The sequence below is a fragment of the Lampris incognitus genome, chromosome 4 (assembly GCF_029633865.1).
Source record: "Lampris incognitus isolate fLamInc1 chromosome 4, fLamInc1.hap2, whole genome shotgun sequence".
Classification (NCBI taxonomy): Eukaryota; Metazoa; Chordata; class Actinopteri; order Lampriformes; family Lampridae; genus Lampris; species Lampris incognitus.
The window spans coordinates 53,084,965-53,106,433 of NC_079214.1; the positions used below are offsets into that span (position 1 = coordinate 53,084,965).

The following is a 21,469-nucleotide window of genomic DNA, read 5'->3' on the forward strand; positions in this document are numbered from 1 at the left end:
AGTTTTAATAGACATGTTACGTCGGAAGAAAGCGAGTTGCCCGTGGGCTTGGGAGGCAGGCGAGTGGACCGTCTCATTCCTTTCCCTTCTTCCCACCATTTGTGTTGCCGTGGCGCGAATGATAGCGAGTCTCACGCCAACCTCCCGTAACCATGCGCAGAAGCGCGAGGTAGCACATGTCGATAGGTACTAGCACGCATCGGCGGAACACCGGCAGTACGCTTACGGTACAGAGGAGGAGCGTGTATGGGACCCGGGGAAGCAGCAGCCCGTCCAGACCAGAGACGGACCAGTCCGCCAGATAATCAACCCGCTTCACGGAAGACGCGCGTGAGCGCATGAGGTAAGAAAGAAACCCCATTAAATGTCGTCGGTGTAAGATAAAGTGGTCGGTAAGCACGCACGACGCGAGAACCCGCCTCGCGGTGCCCAATTGCCAATTAACAGTAGAAGCAGCGGTGCTTAAAAACCAAGATGAAGACACCTTAAGTTGTTAAACTTGCTAAGAATAGTTTGGTTTGGTTTGGTTTTTAACTGGTTAAAATGCTTTCCATGAGCGCTGGCTCGGGGTCCTGCGTCCGCGTCCTAAGTCTCATCTCTACCTGGCCTCGTAGCTCTTCAGCAATGCTGCTTTCCATTGACTCGGGATGAGGGGACGCTATTTAAATTCGTTTTCAAATGACTTTTTTTCCATTATGAATTTCCCTCTCGAAAGCATTTTTGCGAGTGTAACAAATATCCCAACTAAACGTGTCATCGGTTGAGTTTTCGGAGATGTTGAGCCGAGCTCTGGGTCGCTGACGCAGCCCGCTGTCTCCCGTGAAGGGCGCTGCACAGCACCGCTGCACCGCCCGTAAAGCGTCGTACGGAGCTCACAGCTCGTCCTTGGCTTTTGGCAGTGATGTGTTTTCCTCCTCACTAACCCGTATCCAAAATGCATTCCAGGTGTAGGAAGTCTGTGTTTTTTTTACAAATACGCGGCACAGCTGTTCTCCTCATTTGTCAGTTAATACGAGTCAATACCTTAATATCTTTCCCCCCCAGATGATCTTTTATTGCCAGCCTCCTCCTCGAGATAAAGCCCCTCTAACGTGAGACATTTGGGAGTCAACAATGCATAATCACTTCTGACATTTAACATTTTGCAAGAAAGAAAAAAACCCTGCTCTGTGCATTTGCTTCTGAGAAATGCAGCAGCCCCGAGATAGGACTGATAGGACGTTATCAGTCACGTCTTTCTAGTGGCAGGTCAGTGTGTGGCCTTTTCATTTGCACTGCCGTTGGATTGATAATGATAGACTGAGGCTTGCAGGTAGATTACCATGTCACTGATGGTGCAGTCCTGTCTTACTGCTGACATCACCCCAGTCTCACTGCTCATACTTGTACAGCTAGAGCAGGGGCGGCCAAACTTGTTGGCTAAAGGGCCACACTGGGTTTTAAAAACTGAAAGACGGGCCACTAATACTAGTTGATGAGGGGGGGGGTTAACTAGCATAAATTACATGAATGTGAAATCTGTTTCCCCGAAAAGTAATGAAAATAAACTCAACCCCGAGTGCTTGATTTAATGGGAACAGTGTTGCAGGTCACCCTTGTGGCTATTCGCAGGACAGAGCTCAGGTGTTCACTAGTAAGCTGGGCTCTGTTGATGTCCATCACACTGAACGTTTGCTCACACACATAGGTGGAGCCAAATAACACCAGCATCCTCTGTGCCATCTGTCGGATGTTTGGAAACTTGGTCTCGTTCAGTGAGGCATAAAACTCATCCACTTTGACGGTGCTGAACTTCTCCTTCTAGACAGAGTCACACTTGGAGATCAATCAGCTCCCACTGCACTTCCTGTGGCGCTGTCTCATAGCCGAGTGACAGGGGACATGACACCAGCTGCTGTGACTTCTCAATCTTAAAAATCAGACAGTCGACGACAGAATTCTCCGTGCAGGTCGTTCAGTGATTTGCTGTATTTCTTTGCATGCTGGGGCACCCCTTCCAGCGTCGCTAGTGTCGGGGAATGAGCGAATGATTTGTTCATTACTTGCCGTGAGAACAAAGTTAAAACTTGGCTTTGAAAGCTTTCACGTTCGAATACCGTTCAGGTACAAATACATCCTTCCCTTGTCGCTTCACGTTCAGCTCGATCATGTTGTGCCAACAAAGCCGGTCTGCGTCGCTCAGCTCAGGAAAATCGTCGGCCTTCCCCCATTGATTCCAAAAACGAGCCGATCTCCCCTCTGAGCTGCCACACTCGCTGACATGCTTTCCCCAAACTTAGCCAACGGGCGTTGGTGTGGTAAAGTAAGACATGATGGTCAGCATCCGTCTCTTCAAGGAATTGAATGAATTGACGATGACTAAGTCCCCTCGCCTGTATGAAGTTCACAAGTTTTACGACTGGCTTCACTACGTGATCAAGCCGCAATACGGCCTTACACAGGGCTTCCTGGTGGATAATACTGTAGCGAGAATTCGGGGGGCAGTCCGGGACCGCCACAGCCGGGACGCGAACCCGTGTCTCTCACACCGCAAGCGACAACGTTAACCAGTTGACTAAAGAGTCCGACCTGTTAGTCAAGGACCAACGTGTCTACTTATCCATGCACGTTACAATACAATGTAGGAGAATTACCTCCAACTCGGGGTCCTCTTCTTTCACCTTCTCCTGGAGTCTTCTCAGCAGTCCGACGTTTTTTCCTGTTAAATTTGGCGATCCATCTGTGGTGACATTTGCCAGTTTACACCAAGGTAGACTTCAGCCTCTCAATGCAACCAGACACCCTGTCGTATAAATCCGATCCCCTCATTGTGCCTTTCACGGACTCCATAGATAAAAACTCCTCTGTGATTTCAAACTTGTCATTAATTCCCCTGACAAAACTTAAGAGGTTTGTAAGTGTCACTGCTTTCATGCAGTGCTAACGAATAAAACTTAAAGGACTGCTTTCGTGATTAACCCACAAGCCACGTCTTCGTCAGTTAGTTCTATACAGCGAGTCACTGTTCTGCTTTTGCTCTCTGGCCACAGAAGACGTGCTGTCTCCACCATACATTCCTTCAGAAACTCTCCTTCAGAGAAAGGCTTGCTCGCTTTCACTAATTTATATGCCAGTAGATAACTTGCCTTTGTGCTGGACTCCTGGATTGTAGAAAATATTTTGCTGAGCCTGTAAATTGATTCGCCCTTTCTTGGGATGACAAGTTGCTAGCATAGTTAGCATGCTTGGTGGGAAAGTGTCGGCTGATATTGTGTTCCTTGAATACTGCAGCGTTTTCTTTGACAAATCAGACATACGGCCTTTGACCGGACTTCAGTGAAAAAATGTTTTGCCGTCCACCCTAAAAAACCCAATACTCACTGTCTACTTTTCGCCTCTTTGGTCCGCTCATTTTGTGAAAGTAGGCGATTGCTACATGCTCTGATGCTCAATGCAAGAGGCTAAAGTGAAGGTCAGGTCGGTTGAAGAGATGAATGACTCTTAGCCTCTACGTTAGAAAAGGCCCGGTTATATTTGCAGCGCGTCATCTAGTGGAACCAACCGTAACGCATTGCAGGGGAAAAATAGCGAATACCAGTCCTTTAAATTAATTATAGTATTAATTTAAATGCCCGACGGTCTGAATTAAACAGCCCAATGTGGCCCGCGGTCCTTAGTTTGCCCACCCCTGTGCTACAGCCGTCTGTTCTGTCTCACTGTTCCATCAGTTCGGTCTCACCGCTCCATCTGTTCTGTCTCACCGCTCCATCTGTTCTGTCTCACCGCTCGCTCCGTCTGTTCTGTCTCACTGTTCCATCAGTTCAGTCTCACCGCTCCATCTGTTCTGTCTCACCGCTCCATCTGTTCTGTCTCACCGCTCGGTCCGTCTGTTCTGTCTCACTGCTCCACTAGTTCTGTTTTACTTCTCCATCAATCCTGTCTCACTACTCCATCTGTTCTGTCTCACTGCTCCATCTGTTCTGTCTCACTGCTCCATCTGTTCTGTCTCACTGCTCAGGTTGTACCACTGGTCCTATTTTAATGAGGGGTAGAGGTGTGTTCATCCTGTTTAAAGAGTGCTGTTTTAAAAATGATCATCATCTGAACAAAATGTCACTGACCCTTGTGGGTGATTGCAGAAAAACAACAGTTAAATGGGAACATTTCTAAAGTCCAGAGATGTCTTTACACCTTTGGTGACCAGTGATGTCTGTGTGGATGCAAATACCTGCATTTTTGAAACATTACCTAAAATCATAGAAGCTGTAATGAAAAACGTGGGTTGTTGTTGTTGGAAACATGGGATTGGAAAAGTTGCAATGAGAGCTTTGGTCATGGCTGTAAAGATGTCTTGTGGAAAGAAAGTGCTGCTCTGTATTGCCTCGCTCGAAAATACAAGTGCAATTCTGCTGATGTTAACACAGGTTTTATAGCGCTTTGCACTGTAACCGCTCCCTTATTCAGTTCTCAAAGAATGAGAGTGTAAAAATTGAACCAACACTGGGGCGTAATGACAGATGTGCCCCTGGCACAACTAATGTAGTGCGCCTTTGCCTTAATTGAGCTGTCCATAATGAATGTGCAGAGTGACCGATCTGCATTAAGATGTCTGTGATAGTCTTGTTTGTGTGTGCGTGTGCGTGTGCATGTGGGTGTAATTCTGCATGTGTCTCTATCATTTGGGTGATTTTTTTTTCAATATTTTTTATTCAAATTTGCAGTAGTTTCAGGGCATTACAAACAGCAATACCCCCCCCCACAACCTGTAATGACAGGAGAGAGAATGGTAAAAGTAACAACAAGAATGAGGGAAAAAATAAACATAAATGAATAGATATAAAATAAAAAGATAAAGGCTGCAGCGATGAGTCAATCGACAGAAAATTAATCACCAACTGTCTTTACAATTGATTAATCGTTTGTCACTTCAAGGAAAAATACTAAAATTCTCTCGCTCAAGGGTTGTCAAATTTGGGTATTTTCCGGTTTCCTCGGTCCTCCATGACAGCAAACTGTATATCCCTGGGTTGTGGACTGTTGGTCAGGGCAAAAAAGAAGACGTTCGAGGTTGCACCCTGGGCCATGGTGATCGACAAAATTGATCAGCATTTGCTCGGGGCATCTGGATGGCATAGCGGTTTATTCCACTGCCTACCAACACAGGGATCACCGGTTCGAATCCCCGTGTTACCTCCGGCTTGGTCAGGTGTCCCTACAGACACAATTGGCCGTGTCTGCAGGTGGGAAGCCAGATGTGGGTATGTGTCCTGGTTGCAGCACTAGCGCCTCCTCTGGTCGGTCAGGGCGCCTGTTCGGGGGGGAGGGGGAACTGGGGGGAATAGCGTGATTCTTCCACGGTCTACGTCCCCCTGGCGAAACTCCTCATTGTCAGGTGAAAAGAAGCGGCTGGCGACTCCACATGTATCAGAGGAGGCATGCGGTAGTCTGCAGCCCTCCCCGGCTTGGCAGAGGGGGTGGAGCAGCGACTGGGACAGCTCGGAGAGTGGGGTAATTGGCCGGATACAGTTGGGGAGAAAGAGGGGGAAAAAATCCCCCTAAAAAAGAAAACCGTTGCTCATGCAATGATACACAGACCCACTTCTAATTATGAGCATAGCACAACATCTAAGTAGAGAGACTCAGAGTAAATTGGATGGTATGGATTAGAAATGAAGCAGAAAAATGAAATAAACAGCCGAGTGGATAAATAACATAACATTTGCAAATTGTGTGGACCGTGTGTAGAGTCGGTGGCGGTAACGTGATTCAGCAATGACGAACACTTCACATTACAGCGCTTCATCTGGAGGAGGCCTCTGCAGGACACTGAAGAACGATATGAGCGGCTGGCACTTTGTTAACAAATCCGTCATTCGAACCCCCTCGAAGAGCCCGATTAATGCTCTGATCCCTACTTTGTTGCTTTGGCCAAGCAAAACAGTGGTTGATCTGGCTCCGAGCAAAAATTAATGGTGAGGAACAGCTTTATTATTTCTGTCTAGCCACCACCAACAATAACAACAAAGCAGTTAGCTGTATTAATAAAATGCACTCAACAAAGGAGGTTGATCAGGAAAAAAAAAACAACAACAGAGAAACAAAGGATGCAGATGTAGGTTAAAAAGCAAACCCATCCCGTGATTTTAGGATTTGGCTCCGGAGCTGGGTTGTGCACGACTGTGTGGGCATGTGTGCATATGCAAGGTAGTGGACATGAGATCACTGTTGGATGTTGGCGAATGCTTTTGTACACAACGGTATGTGGGAGCTGAACCCGTGGTCAGGGATCAGTGCATCAGTTCAATGTTGCGCCGCTCTGAAAGCTCTGCGATGGAAAACACGGCGTTCTGAATGGTGAAAAATACACTGGCATTTGCCACCGGTTTGCAGTTAATTGTCGCGCTGTTGTGATGTCTTCCTCGCATACATGATGGGAAGCCTGATTGTGATTGTGTCCATAATTCTATCGAGTTTACACTTTAATGCATCCAGACAGAAGGCCGTCTGTTGTGAGGAGTACAGCCCGCCAGACAAATGCACACACACACACACACGGACACACACGGACAACTCTTGGGAGTGTTGCCAAGCTTTCTGATTATCGTTTAGTGGAGAGGCTCAGTATTAACCAGTGTAAGACATTTTTTCTTTCCCATTCATCAAAGTACTATCTTCATAATTCTACAATGGATTATTTTCCAGCGGGGGCTCGTGAATTGAAGATTTCAAGAAACCCTTACTGCGGTGTGCTGCCGTTCCTGATCAGCAACCAACCAGTGATTTCAATTTAGGGAACCAGCGGGAAAAAAAGGAGAAGAGACCGTTTAGTATGGTGATGATCACTGGTTGGGTTTCAGAGAATGCCATTTAGTTGTGCAACTGACCTGTGATCACACACACACACACACAAACACACACACACACACACACACACACACACATTCTTGTACTTCTGTCTTTGTGGGGACCACTCATTGACTACGTTCATTTCCTGGCCCTTAACCCTAACCTTAACTATAAAAACTATATACCTAACCTTAACTCTTACCTTAACCTAATCCTAATTCTAACCTTAACCCTAAACCTAAGTCCTAACCCTAAAATAGACCCTTAAAGAAGTCAAGACTGGCCAACATGTCATTACTCTGGCATAAAACTAAAAATTGGTCCTCACAAAGATAAAAATACAAGAACACACACACACACACACCACACACACACACACACACACACACACACACACACACACACACACACACACACACACACACACACACACAGATTCGAGCATACGGAAATCCTCAGTTTGTCGGTCAGTACTTGACAGGGAGGGAGATACAGGGAGCCTCCACAGGAAGTGCAAATGAGAACATTTGGAGGTCCTCTGATGAACATGGGTTGCCACTATCTGTCAGGACGCACTCAGACACGGGCACACGCACAATCTCCCTGCCCTCTGCTCTCAGCATCCTGCTTGTTTGCCTGCCCAAGCGTCTTTTATTTTTACTGTAAGGAAGATTAGGGAAAATCCTCATTCCACGTTGAGAGCTCCCCACCCCCCAAATCAAATCTACTTACAAAGCAGATTTTCATAAAAATTTTCCTAAAAAAAAGGATCGACAGAGCAATAGTTGCTAGTTTTGCAGTATGAGTTTGCTTTAAACATGTGGGCCTCTAATGTGAGTGTACGTTCGGAGCAGAAGCTGCGTGTGCTGTTGAGAAACAAGCCACTTTGTCAGTTCAGGCTTGAAATTGCCATGAAATTATTATTGTGCAATTAGTTCTCAAGGGTTGTTCATCATGTGATTATCATGTGACATGGCAACAAGACCTCAGTGAGTGAGTAATCAAGTATAATTTAACATCCTCCGGACCTTTAGTAAAGGCAGTTTGTTTATCAGCTAATGCCCATTAAATTATCCGTAAAAAAGTAGTAGTTCGTCAACTTTTCTTTGATTGACATTTTGCATGACAACATCAGAAATGTAGTCGATCGCCATCATTTGCTAGCACTTTATTACCTGTGCCTGGTACGAAGATGATGTCTGGCCTGACCTGTGGATCTAATCACAGTGCAGGGAGGGTCAGAGCAGACCTACTGTACATCCATTTCATACTGAAGACTTCCTTCCTCTTTATGCCTCAGAGGAGAACTGCCCACCTCTCTCTCTCTCTCTCTTCTCTCTCTCTCTCTCTCTCTCTCTCTCTCTCTCTCTCTCTCTCTCTCTCTCTCTCTCTCTCTCTCTCTCTCTCTCTCTCTCTCTCTCTCTCTCTCTCTCTCTCTCTCTCTCTCTCTCTCTCTCTCTCTCTCTCTCTCTCACTCTCACACACACACACACACACACACACACACACACATGTAGAATTACATAAATAAAATTAAGACATTTTTATTTGTCATTAGGCCATACGTTGCGTGGAAATATATACATATATATATATATAAAGGAAACTTAATGATATCATATATATATAGACTCCTTAATGACAGACCATTCTGTAATATTAAGTTTCCTTTATTAATCCCCTTGGGGGAAATTCAGTTACTGCAAATTAACCCATCCTAGCTGTGATCTGTGTAGCTCGGAGCAGTGGGCTGCCGCCTTCATGCTGCGCCCAGGGACCAACTCTAATTCTTTTCCCATTGCCTCGGTCAGGGGTACAGACAGGAGTATAAACCCTAACATGCATGTTTCTTTTGATGATGGGGGAAACCGGAGCACCCGGAGAAAACCCACTGCAGACATGGGGAGAACATGCAAACTCCACACAGAGAACAACCTGGGGTGACCCCCAAGGTTGGACAACCCCAGGGTTTGAACCCAGGACCTTATTGCTGTGAGGCAACATCGCTAACCACTGGGCCACCATGCCACCCTACATCTAAACAGCCACAAAGCATCTCCATAGCCTGGGGGGGAGTGGGGAGATCATTGTTTCACAACCCTAGTATTTGGTTTTGTGCGCTTCAGTTTTTGACGATTCTTAGGGATTAGAAAAATCACGTTATGATACACCATCCCAGGGGTGCCCAAGCCATGGAACGGACTGCATCAGAGATTACACTGTAACTTTGACCTAGCGCTTTGTCATACCTGGTGGGGGCATGGATCTGCTGCTTAAACCTTGGTAGAGTCTTTTTTTTCAGGCTGACATGGTTAAAGTCCCTGAGTATCAGCACCACCGAATCTGGGTGGGAGTTTTCAGCATCCATAATGTGGCTCACTAACTTCAGAGCAGCGGTTGACGCCCCAGCTTGCAGTGGAATGTAGACAGTGATCAGTATGATGGAGGAAAATTCCCGCAGCAGGTCGAAGGGTCTGCAGTCGACGGTGACTGACTATCTCTTTAGCGCATGACTGTGACAGAGCTTTAGTGTTTTTGTACACCACCTCTGATTCATATGAAAACACGCACCTCCGCCCTTCTATTTGTTTGAGTCCTCGGTGCGGTCGGCCGTTGTAGGGAAGAGCCTTCTCTGTGTAGTGTGGAGTCGGGGATGTTTGGGTTCAGCCAAGTTTCTAAAAGGCACAGCATGGAGCAGTTTGCAATGTCCTGTCTGCTGCGTATGAGGTTATTCAGCTCATCTTGGTTGGGAGCGAACATTGGACAGTATTATACTAGGAAGCGGTGTGCAATGTTGACGACGGGGAAGCCAAACTAGGAATCCGGCTCTCCTCCCCAGCTTCTTGTGCTGCGGATGTTGGTAGCGGTTGCTACTGCTGTCCCTCGACGTGGCGTCCGCTATAACAAAGTCACTTGAGGAGTATTCCAGCTTAGCGTTGAAGTTACTCACGGATTTCCGAATGGAGCCATTCAAGCCTGTCATATCTGATTTGGCGGTTGACACGTTCAATCCACAAATACATAAAAAAAGAAGCAAACAGACAGGTAGAGCAGCACCATGTCGCCATAGCAGATAATTTGTGAGGTGGGGCCTCCGTGGATCGGACTTGTTTTGCCAGCACATCCCACAGATAGTCGATGGGATTGAGATCTGGGGAATTTTGAGGCCAAGGCAACCCCCTGAACTCTTTGTCATGTTCCTCAAATCACTCCTGAACAATGTGTGCATTGTGGCAGGGTGCATTATCCTGCTGAAAGAGGACACTGCCATCAGGGAATACTGTTGCCATGAAGGGGTGGACCTGGTCTGCTGCAATATTTAGGTAGGTGGTACGTGTCAAAGTAACATCCACATGAATTCCAAGACCCAATGTTTCCCAGCAGAACATTGCCCAGAACATGACACTGCCTCCATCAGCTTGCTTTCTTCCCATAGTGCATCCTGGTGCCATCTCTTCCCCAGGTAAATGATGCAGACACACCTGGCCATCCACATGATGTAAAAGAAAACATGATTTATCAGACCAGGCCACCTTCTTCCACTGTTCATGGTCCAGTTCTGACGCTCACATGTCCGTTATAGATGCTTTCAGTGGTAGACAGGAGTCATCATGGCCACTCTGACCGGTCTGCGGCCTAATATATCCCAGCCCTTGACAGGTGCCATTGTAATGAGATAATCAATGTTATTCACTTAGCTGTCAGTGGGTTTAATGTTATTTATGTATATATGTATATGTTCCATAATCTAGTCATCCACATTTCACCCAACTGCTCCTTTCCTCATCTTTCTTTTCTTTGCCCCCACCCCCATCCATTGTGTAATCCAGGTTTTCTTCTTTCTTCAGAGTCAAGCCTTAAATAAGGGGGTTTCTCAGGGGGGTGAGCGTGCTAATCCTTGAACTCCCACTGGAGACTAATGGGACTCATTAACTTGGACTCTGTGATTTCCAGCGAAGGGATCCGCACTAATCCTTCTTGAGCCTGGCTTCTACCTTGTTTGTTTTTGAGGTTATCTTTTTCCTTCTTTCTCTCTCTGCACAGTTAGGAGGATGTCAGACTTAACCGAAGACATCTGATTGGCATATTACAATTAAAAAAAAAAGAAAAAGTCATGGTGTAAAATTGGCATTGTGTTGGCTTTGTGAGCTGTGATATACAAAGCAGACAGAAATATAATTTTTTTGCTTCAAAACGGCACATTAAGTCTAATTTTAATCAGTTAATTAAGTCAGTTTCTATTAACGGTTATATGGAGCAGGACAGAAATACAGGTAAGACGAGAATAATTTTTTTTTTTTAATTGAAAAGCAGTTTCACGGTTAATATGGCAGAGCAGCGAGAAATTCAGTCACCTTACCACCATACACGCAGGGACCGTCAAACCCGTTGGATGGTCACTGTTATTTTTGAAGAAACACATTTGAAGTCTTGAAACCCTCATCCTCGGCTTGTTTGTATCTTCATATGTATGGGTCTACATGTGTGGTCCCTCCTTTCACTCTCAGGACATCCTCTCCATTCACCGCATCGACTAAAGCATCCTCCTGCGGAAAGAATTAGTGGTCTTCCCCTCAAGCCCCGAGAAAGACGGTTCTCAAACGGAAAGAGAGGGCTGTTTTTGTCATCATTGACTCTGCTCAAACTGAAGTCAAGTGACTCTCAACTGACTTGTATCCAGCGAAGTTCAGCTGTGTGTGTGTGTGTGTGTGTGTGTGTGTGTGTGTGTGTGTGTGTGTGTGTGTGTGTGTGTGTGTGTGTGTGTGTGTGTGTGTGTGTGTGTGTGAGACACACCATTTCATCCACACACACCCTGTCTCACATTCAGATGGTGTTTCACCTCCACACTCTGGCTGCCACATGTGTCTAACGTCGGTCAATGGGCAGCACCGCTTGAGCAGTTTGGGCTTTGTGCCTTGCTCAAGGGCACATTGGTGATAGTTATCAAGGGGGGAGAAAAAACGTACTTTCCATGCAAAATATGAATAAACAACCATTTGATTAAAAACATGCTTCCTTAAGTTTAAAGGAGCTTTGTGTTGTTCTTACCTGATTGTGACCCTTATCATTCAACAGGCCGGGTAAAAAACTGCACATCTGAATGGAACGGCAGCAGATACCGAGCATGTTTGCAGACATCTGTCATTTCTGAACACCCGCAGTAAACAGGCCTATGTAGCTCTGCAGTTGTTTCATAGTTTGCTGTGGACTGCGAGTGTGAGCCAAGTCGTTGGGAGGCAGGGCGTCAGACAATAATAAAACATTTTTACCTAACCACCATGTAATCACAGATAAACGTCCATAAGCATTTTCTTGACAGCTGTGGAAAAGTCAAATGTTGCAAGAAAACTTGTCTTCTTTGAAACGTGTGTCGGAGACAGTGGGGTTTAACAGCTAAGAACGGGAACCATTCTCTTCACCTACCATTCATTTGCAACATGTCTCGATGACGTCATAGGTATTTGCCGCAAGTCCCTGCCCTACTAAATTCAAATCGCAAATATCCCCTTTTACAACACTCCTCCGCTGGTAACTTTTAGTGATAATAGCTCTTCATTGCTTCAATTTGCTATTCAAACTGAAGCTGTGCATCATCTTGATACCTTCAAAATTAAACTAGAAGAGTGCACTCAGTAGAGAGCAGATCCCCGCCAGGAGTATCTCCTCTTCTCCGGTGCTCGGACTTGGTGAAAAACCGAGTTAGCACTTGATTGTGGTCTATAAAACAGGTTTTTCAAAGGTTTTGAATTAAGCTTCCTTTATTAATCCCCTTGGGGGAATTCAGCTACTGCAAATTAACCCACCCTAGCTGTGATCTGTGTAGCTAGGAGCAGTGGGCTGCCGCCTTCATGCTGCGCCCGGGGACCAACTCCAGTTCTGTTCCCATCGCCTTGCTCAGGGGAAACAGACAGGAGTATAAACCCTAACATGCATGTCTTTTTGATGGTGGGGGAAACCGGAGCACCCGGAGGAAACCCACCGCAGACACGGGGAGAACATGCAAACTCCACACAGAGGACGACTTGGGATGACGCCCAAGGTTGGACAACCCCGGGGTTCGAACCCAGGACCTTTTTGCTGTGAGGCAACAGCGCTAACCACTGGGCCACCGTGTCGCCCAAAAACCCGCGAGCTTGGCATTATCAGAACCAGAATCGCCACAGCCACAAGAGGTCCTTGATCATGCAGTCATAACTGTGCCCAAAAATTATGAGGCTGACAGGCCCAGTAGTATGTGAGATGAACAGCAGACAGATACACGCACACACAGACAGAAAATAGTGTTTTTCCTGCCATTATAAGACTGTTGCACAACACCCAATCAATTGAACAGGAAATATGGGGAAAAAAAGTTTTTGATATGCAACACTCAAGCTAAAAAAATCTGCCGCATAAAAACGTTTTGCCTGCCAGTCTGTGGATGCGCAGCCTCCTAGGCGGACTCTCACGCGAATGCCACCAAGTCTGATATGAATGTGCACTTTCTAAAAAGAAAAGGTTTGCCGTGTGACCATTTTGGTCTACTCCTAACCTTGTCTTTATTTTCGTCCATCCATCCATCCATTAGCCAAGCCACTTTTCCGAATTCAGGTGGGGAGACACCCTGGACAGGCCGCCATTCCATCACAGGGCCGTATGTATGATTTGATTTGATCTGATATTACTTTAATGATCCCCGTAGGGAAATTACGCTCTGCATTTAACCCATGCTAGCTGTGCAGCTAGGAGCAGTGGGCAGCTGCCACGCAGCGCCCGGTCAGGTGAATCGGCTGTACTGAATTGTCCCTTGGTGTGCGTGTGTCGGCCCTGTGATGGACTGGCGGCCTGTCCAGTGTGTTTCCCCGCCTGCCGCCCAATGACTGCTGGGATAGGCTCCAGCGTCCCGCCACCCTTTATTTTCATAATATAATAAAATTGGGTAAACCGTTGTCACTCGCTCGTGTGCAGCACATCCACAGTTGACTCAGATCAGGCATCGACAAGAATATGCCACACTTTTATTTTGACTGCAACCTAGAGGAAGTTGTTCATATATAACTTGCTTAATTTTCAAAATTCTTTTAATAACTTTTTTCTTTTTTCATTTCCCCCCTGTTTTCACCCCAATTGTATCTGGCCAGTTGCCCCACTCTTTTTGAACATGTCCCGGTCGCGCTCCACCCCCTCTCTGCCGATGCGGGGGGGGGGGCGCCCCGACCGACCAGAGGAGGCGCTAGTGCAGCGACCAGGACAAATACCCACATCGGACTTCCCACCCGCAGACACGGCCAATTCCCACCCGCAGACACGGCCAATAACTTTTTATCATGTCACTGCCCGATCCGGGTCAACCGTAGGTGTGAGTCGTGCATGTGCACACATGTACACAGCTGACTTAGACCGGGCAGTGACAGAAAGCAGCGTTGGCTGAGCGAGCTCGAGAGCGAATGTAGTAGAGTGGAAACGGCGGTAGTGAGAACAAACATTTTTCAGAGGTTTTGAATCACCACAGCCACAAGAGGTTATTCATCATACAATCATCACTGTACACAAAAAATTTTAGGCAGTAGTTTGCGAAATTAGCCGCAGACAGACAGACACACACACGCACACACACACACACACACACACACACACACACACACGCACACACATCCAAACGCATATGCGTGGAAGGGAAACAAACTATTAATAGCTTACATTGTGACTAAGGGACATCTTATACACTTGGTGCAGAGAGAACAGGACTTTACACTCTATGCTAGTGGTCAGAAAAGGACATATATATATATATATATATATGACTATTTTGGATTGTTTTGCTCCTTGTTTGTTGAGCACTTTCCCTGCCATTGAGTGTTTCATTTAATGAAGTTTTATGTATATATATGTGTGTGTGTGTGTGTGTGTGTGTGTGTGTGTGTGTGTGTGTGTGTGTGTGTGTGTGTGTGTGTGTGTGTGTGTGTGTCCGTCCTTTATTGACCACTAGCACTAGAATACACTATTGGGGGATGAACTATTGTATAGCTACAAACCTCAAGAATCTGAGTTGGCATCCTGACTGAAAACCAATGCGCACACACACACACACACACACACATATATATATATTTACATATAGCTACTGCTCACCCTTTTTGGGTGGTGTGTGTCTTCCTCCAGTGCGGGCCTCTACCAGAGGCCTGTGAATTTGAGGGTTCTGCGCAGCATCGTAGCTGTTCCTAGCAGTGCACTCTTCTTGGCAGAGACCTCAGATGTTGTTCCTGAAATCTGTTGGAGCCACTCTCCCAGTTTGGGGGTTACAGCCCCTAGTGCTCCTATTACCACTGGGACTACTGTGGCTTTCACCGTCCACATCTGATCTAGTTCTTCCCTCAGCCCTTGGTATTTCTCCAGCTTCTCATGCTCTTTCTTCCTGATGTTGCCGTCACTCGGGATTACTACATCGAGCACTACTGCTGTCTTCTGTTCCTTGTCAACCACCACAGTGTCTAGTTGGTTAGCCAGCACCTGCTTGTCAGTCTGCAACTTGAAATCCCGCAGGCTCTTAGCTTTGCCATTCTCAACCACCTTTGGTGGTGTCTCCCATTTGGACTTGGGGCCTTCCAGTCTGTATTCAGTACAGATGTTCCTGTACACTACCCCAGCCACTTGGTTATGCCTTTCAGTGTACACTTTCCCAGCTAGCATTCTACACCCTGCTACTAAGTGCTCGACTGTCTCAGGGGCATGTTTTCCTACAGCTATCTTGATATTCCACTCCTCATTTGTTGAGCACTTTTAGCAACACCATTGATGGTTTCTGAAAACCCCCCGCTATATATATATTTGTGTGTGTGTGTGTGTGTGTGTGTGTGTGTGTGTGTGTGTGTGTGTGTGTGTGTGTGTGTGTGTGTGTGTGTGTGTATAAAATGTTCCACTATCCAGTCATCCACACTTCACCCATTTGCTCTCTTCTGTGTCTTTCTTTTCTTTGCCCCCCCCCCATCCATTGTGTAATCCAGGTTTTCTTCTTTCTTCAGAGTCGAGCATTAAATAAGGTGGTTTCTCAGGGGGGTGAGCGTGCTAATCCTTGAACTCTCATTGGAGACTAATGGGACTCATTAACTTGGCACTCTGTGATTTCCAGCGAAGGGATCCGCGCTAATCCTTCTTGAGCCTGGCTTCTACCTTGTTTGTTTTTGAGGTTATCTTTTTCCTTCTTTCCCTCTCTGCACAGTTAGGAGGATATCAGTCTTAACTGAAGACATCTGATGAGCATATAACAATTTAAAAGAAAGAAATCACAGCATAAAAGTGGCATTGTGTTGGCTTTGTGACCTGTGATTTACAAAGCAGACAGACATATCCACTTTTGGCTTCAAAACGGCACATTAAGTCAAATTTTAATCAGCTAAGTCAGTTTCTATTAACTACGTGTTTTAAACTGTAAGGATTATATGGAGCAGGACAGAAATACAGGATAGACAAGAGATTAAATATGGCTTTTTTTTCAATAAGATGACTGAAGTTTTTGGGTTGATATGGCAAAATATTGAGAAATTCAGTCACCTTACTACCATACACGCAGGGACCATCAAACTCTCTGGATTGTCACTGTTATTTTTGAAGGAACATATTTAAAGTATGGAAACCCTCATCCTAGGCTTGTCTGTATCTTCATACTTTTGGGTCTACATGTGTGATCCCTCCTACTTTCACTCCCAGGATATCCTCTCCATTCACTGCACTGAAGAATAGGAAGTGTCCTCTTGTGGAAAAATCAGGGCTTGAGGAAAAGACCACTGAGGAAGAGGGTTCTCAAACAGAAAGACAGGGCTGTTTTTGTCATCATCGACTCTGCTCAAACTGATGAAGTCAAGTGACTCTCAAGTGTCACTTGGAACCAGAGAAGTTAAGCTTCGTAACGGTGACATACTGTTTCAGCCAGACACACACTGTCGCACATTCAGACAGTGCTTCACCTCCACACTTACCCCTTTTCCCCCAAGGCAGTTGGAGGGTTGGTTTGGAGCCAGTGCCTAATCTCGAACCAGTTCTTCACATTTCAACAGCCAAAGATCCAGCTCTGGGCCTGGAGAACTGGTTCTAGAGCAGCACAAACTCTTTGCTGGGCTAGATGAAAGAACTGCTTACGTCAGGTGTTGGGGGGCGAGACTGTGACCAACAAGACTGATAGGGGATGCGTTACTTGTCAGCAACAATCAGTTCTGCCGAATAATGCATCCACTCCTTAACACTCACGCTTCAAATCAAAGTTGATAGGAGTCAAATGGTTTTATCAGCACACACCCCCCCCCACTTTTCTCCCCAATTATACCTGGCCAATTCCCTCACTCTTCCGAGCCGTCCCGATCTCTGCTCCACCCCCTCTGCCTATCCGGGGAGGGCTGCAGACTACCACATGTCTCCTCTGATACATGTGGAGTCGCCAGCCGCTTCTTTTCAACTGACAGTGAGGAGTTTCACCAGGGGGACGCAGCACGTGGGAGGAGCACGCCATTCCCCCAGCCCCTCTCCCCCCCAAACAGGCACCCCGACCGACCAGAGGAGGCGCTAGTCAGCGACCAGGACACACCCACATCCGGCTTCCCTCCTGCAGACACAGCCAATTGTGTCTCTAGAGACGCCCGACCAAGCCAGAGGTAACATGGGGATTCGAACCAAAGTTCCCTGTGTTGGTAGGCAATGGAATGAACCACTACGCTACCCAGACGCCCTAGCACATACTTTATTTGATTGACTTTGAGAGAGTGAATTTGACATCCCATTATTCCTTTTCCTGCATTTAAAAACCTATATTTAGTATAACTGTCTGAAATCCTATGTTTAACAACACATCAGCAAAGAACATGGAAGAGTTCCCCCGAAGAATGTTGAGAGATTCATCAAGAAAACCTTGTAAATTTCCAACCAGTCACCCCACAGGAGAACAAGGCCGATAACAAGATAAGAGCAGGATAAGTGGTTTGGATGATGGATGGATGGATGGAAGATAACAAGGCAGATAAGGAGAACAGGCTCTGTTAATTTTATAATGGACATTTGTGTTATGATATGTAAACAGACCATCCGTCAACGAGGAAATAAAAGCCTCTTGTCTACGAGACCGGTCTCTTGAAAGATCTCCAGCCAGCTCACAGCAGGTCTGTGAGCATGACTTGCTGGCTGGGCGCCAGTTTGTGGAGCTTCTCAACTCCAAAAATGTTGCAGCAAATTTTTGATTCGCCATCGATTTTCGTAAAACTGCCAATATTCGAAATCTACACAGTTGATTTCTCGCCTCAAAATTCGCAGATGTGAACCCCTCCTCCCTTTTTTCTCCCCAATTGTATCTGGCCAGTTACCCCACTCTTCCGAGCCATCCCGGTCGCTGCTCCACCCCCTCTGCCGATCCAGGGAGGGCTGCAGACTACCACATCCCTCCTCCGCTTCTTTTCACCTGACAGTGAGGAGTTTCCCCAGGGGGACGTAGCACATGGGAGGATCACACTATTTCCCCCCATTTACCCCTTGGAGGGACAGCTCAGGTTGGACGGTTTGGAGACAAAGCAAGAGAGGCAAGATTGAGATGGCTTGGACATGTGTGGAGGAGAGATGCTGGGTATACTGGGACAATGATCCTGAATATGGAGCTGCCAGAGAAGAGGAGAAGAGGAAGGCCAAAGAGGAGGTTTATGGACATGGTGAGAGAGGACATGCAGGTGGCTGGTGTGACAGAGGAAGATGCAGAAGACAGGAAGAGATGGAAACAGATGATCCGCTGCGGTGAATGGTAGCAGCCAAAAGTAGTGTAGTAGTAGTAATAGTAGTAGTAATAGTAGTGTTCTTACCTGATTTTGACCCTTATAATTCAGCAGACTGAATTAAAAAAAACACAGCTATAAATTCAAATGGAAGGGCAGTGGATACATAGCACATTTACAGACATCTGTCATTTCTTAACACCCGCAGTAAATAGGCCTATGGTTCTCTGCAGTTGTTTCATAGTTTGCTGTGGACTGCAAGTGTGAGCCAAGTCAGTGGGAGCCAGGGCGTCAAACAATACTAAAACATTTTTTAGATAACTACCATGTAATCACAGATAAACATCCATAAGCATTTTCTTAATTGGCTGTGGGAAAATCAAATATTGCGTGTGTCAGAGATGGTAGGGTTTAACGGCTAAGAACCGGAACCATTTTCTTCACCTACCATTAATTTGTTAAATTATTTATTAAATTTAGTAAAATTTATTTATTATTAATCTATCAAATTATCATAATTTATCAATTAATACCGTGAAAATTAAACTATGAATATCTCACATTGTGACACAGGGGCATCTTACACACTTGGTGCAGAGAGAACAGTACTTGGCGTTCTGTGCTAGGGGTCAGACAAGGACATATTCACTCTGCATAACATGCATATAATTCTTTATATCACCATGCACCTATTAAGTGTGGCTTTTGGTAAGTTGCCGCCATTTATTTACAGCCCGTAGCCCTGCCTCCCCATGACCATTTACAGCAGATGATCCACATCTGTTCCTCACTAGAGCAAGGATGACCCGACAGACACCTTTATGGATTATCAGGCAGGTTCTCATTCATTACAGTCCGTAGTCATTTGTCACAGCGTCTCAGATGCTTGGCTCCCAGGTGCATTTAGATCAGAACTGTGCAGCATTATATTCCATGATTATTGTAATTATTATCAGAGCTCCGCAGTCCAGCAGTTGTTCTAACAGTCATGTTGGCTTGGCTGTCCTTCAAGAACATTTTCTTATGAAAGTCAAGCCAGAGTCAACATGGGGATAGTGACAACTGTTGACAACCTGACTTTAAAAGCGGGTCCTGTTATAGCTAGCCAGGTGGCCTTTTGGCCTGGGTCCATATAAAGGGCTGCTGACTGCTGGGATTATGATGGCACTCCCTGTATTACACAAGCGTCCACTGCAGCAGTTTTCATGTGTCTGCTGTCACCTTATCTCCTCTCAGTGCATATCATCACATGCTAATGAAGACGTCTGTCAGTGTACAGCTCGCACCCCTGGTTGTACGATGTGTGAAGCTTTGGTATGAAGTACGGGCCTGCGTGTGTTTATATTAATATTCCAATTTTGTGGGTCCTCAAACCTTTTTTTTAGGAGATGCACAAGGAGGACCGTCAGTGAAACGAATAGAGAAGCAATCACCGCTATTTGGAATAGCAAGCATCACATACTTCTCTTTTTCACTTTGCTGAATTTGAATTCATGGAATATCGTTCACACTAAAATGTTCGCACTGCAGATCCCTGCATATATCAGGAGGTGGAATATTTATTCATATTGTATTTCAGTGTTTTGAGATCGCCTAGCTTCTAACATTTTGCTCAAGTCCTGCTAATCTACATAGAAGCTCTCTAGCGGATGAGGGGCCGTTCCCCACCTTTGTTCCTGCCGTGTGGAGAGGATTGGTGCTCCTGAAATGAGGGGCTTTAGAGTGCTTTAGCCCGTCATTCGAGAAATGACTTTTCACCTTATTGTCTTTTTAATTGTTCCATTTCCTGGGCACCTTCCATACCCACAGCCTCTTAGCGGGGCCGATCATTAGCATCCGCCGCCAGTGTTTGGGCGATAAAATGTATTCCGATGTCAAGACACACGCACACACTGAATAATTTATCGATGTCCACATCAATAGACAAAGGGACACAAACAACACCAATGTAATTAGAGAGTTTCTGGGATCTGTCTATGTGTTGATGTGATGACTGTCCTCATGGTACAGATGCTGGCTTCCTCTGGAACGAGCACCAGTAGTCAGCATAGAGCAATGTCCGGAGCTTTCCAGCTGGCTTTTCTTAATAGTTTTGCTATTTACACCTCTATAGCTAAAATACAGTGTGCAAAAGCACACACACACACCACACACACAATCACATGGTAAGCCTTGCTGTTCAACAAAAAAGTTATTGATATCATGACTTGCTTCCAATGCAATGACTTAATCCATGCATCAGAAAATGAGTTATGTCTATATCCTCTCTCTCTCTCTCTCTCTCTCTCTCTCTCTCTCTCTCTCTCTCTCTCTCTCTCTCTCTCTCTCTCTCTCTCTCTATATATATATATATATAAAAACGTTTTTTTCCCGAAACCGTGAATGGTGTTGTTATAAGTGCTCAACTAATGAAGAGCGGAATATCATGCACTAATCTCTCTCTCTCTCTCTCTCTCTCTCTCTCTCTCTCTCTCTCTCTCTCTCTCTCTCTCTCTCTCTCTCTCTCTCTCTCTATACATATATATATATATATATATATATATATATATATATATACACACATACACACCTCAGCCTTTAGGAGCTAATACATGCCTCCGCTGAATATTATTGTGAATGTGGGCAGATGTGTGGGTGTCTTGCTGTCTCCTTTTCTTCTTCCCTATTTCATTTTTAGCATTCTTAGTGTGCTTGTTGCAGTTCAAGGGCGTTATGCAACACTTATGAGAGCACCCCATCTGGGGAAGTGCCATCGAGAATGCAGAGTTTTCAGGACTCAATTTAAACAAATGGATTCAACTTGTCTGCCAAAGACATTTGAAATTGTAGATGCTAACTGGAAACAGGATTTTAGAGCCCTGTAAATAAAAAATGAACTTGACATGGTGTGATATGGTGTTATACAACTGGGATCCAGC

At 45.7% G+C, this 21,469-nt stretch overlaps 1 protein-coding gene across 1 annotated transcript in view; it reads left to right on the top strand.

The window, feature by feature from the left end:
• The first annotated feature begins 237 nt into the window (after nucleotides 1-237).
• The window catches only part of adcy7 (adenylate cyclase 7), a 127,195-nt gene continuing 105,963 nt past the window's right edge, over nucleotides 238-21,469 (top strand). The window contains exon 1 of the mRNA XM_056278328.1: nucleotides 238-343. The gene's annotated coding sequence lies outside the window, so the exon portion shown is untranslated. The remainder of the gene's footprint in view (nucleotides 344-21,469) is intronic.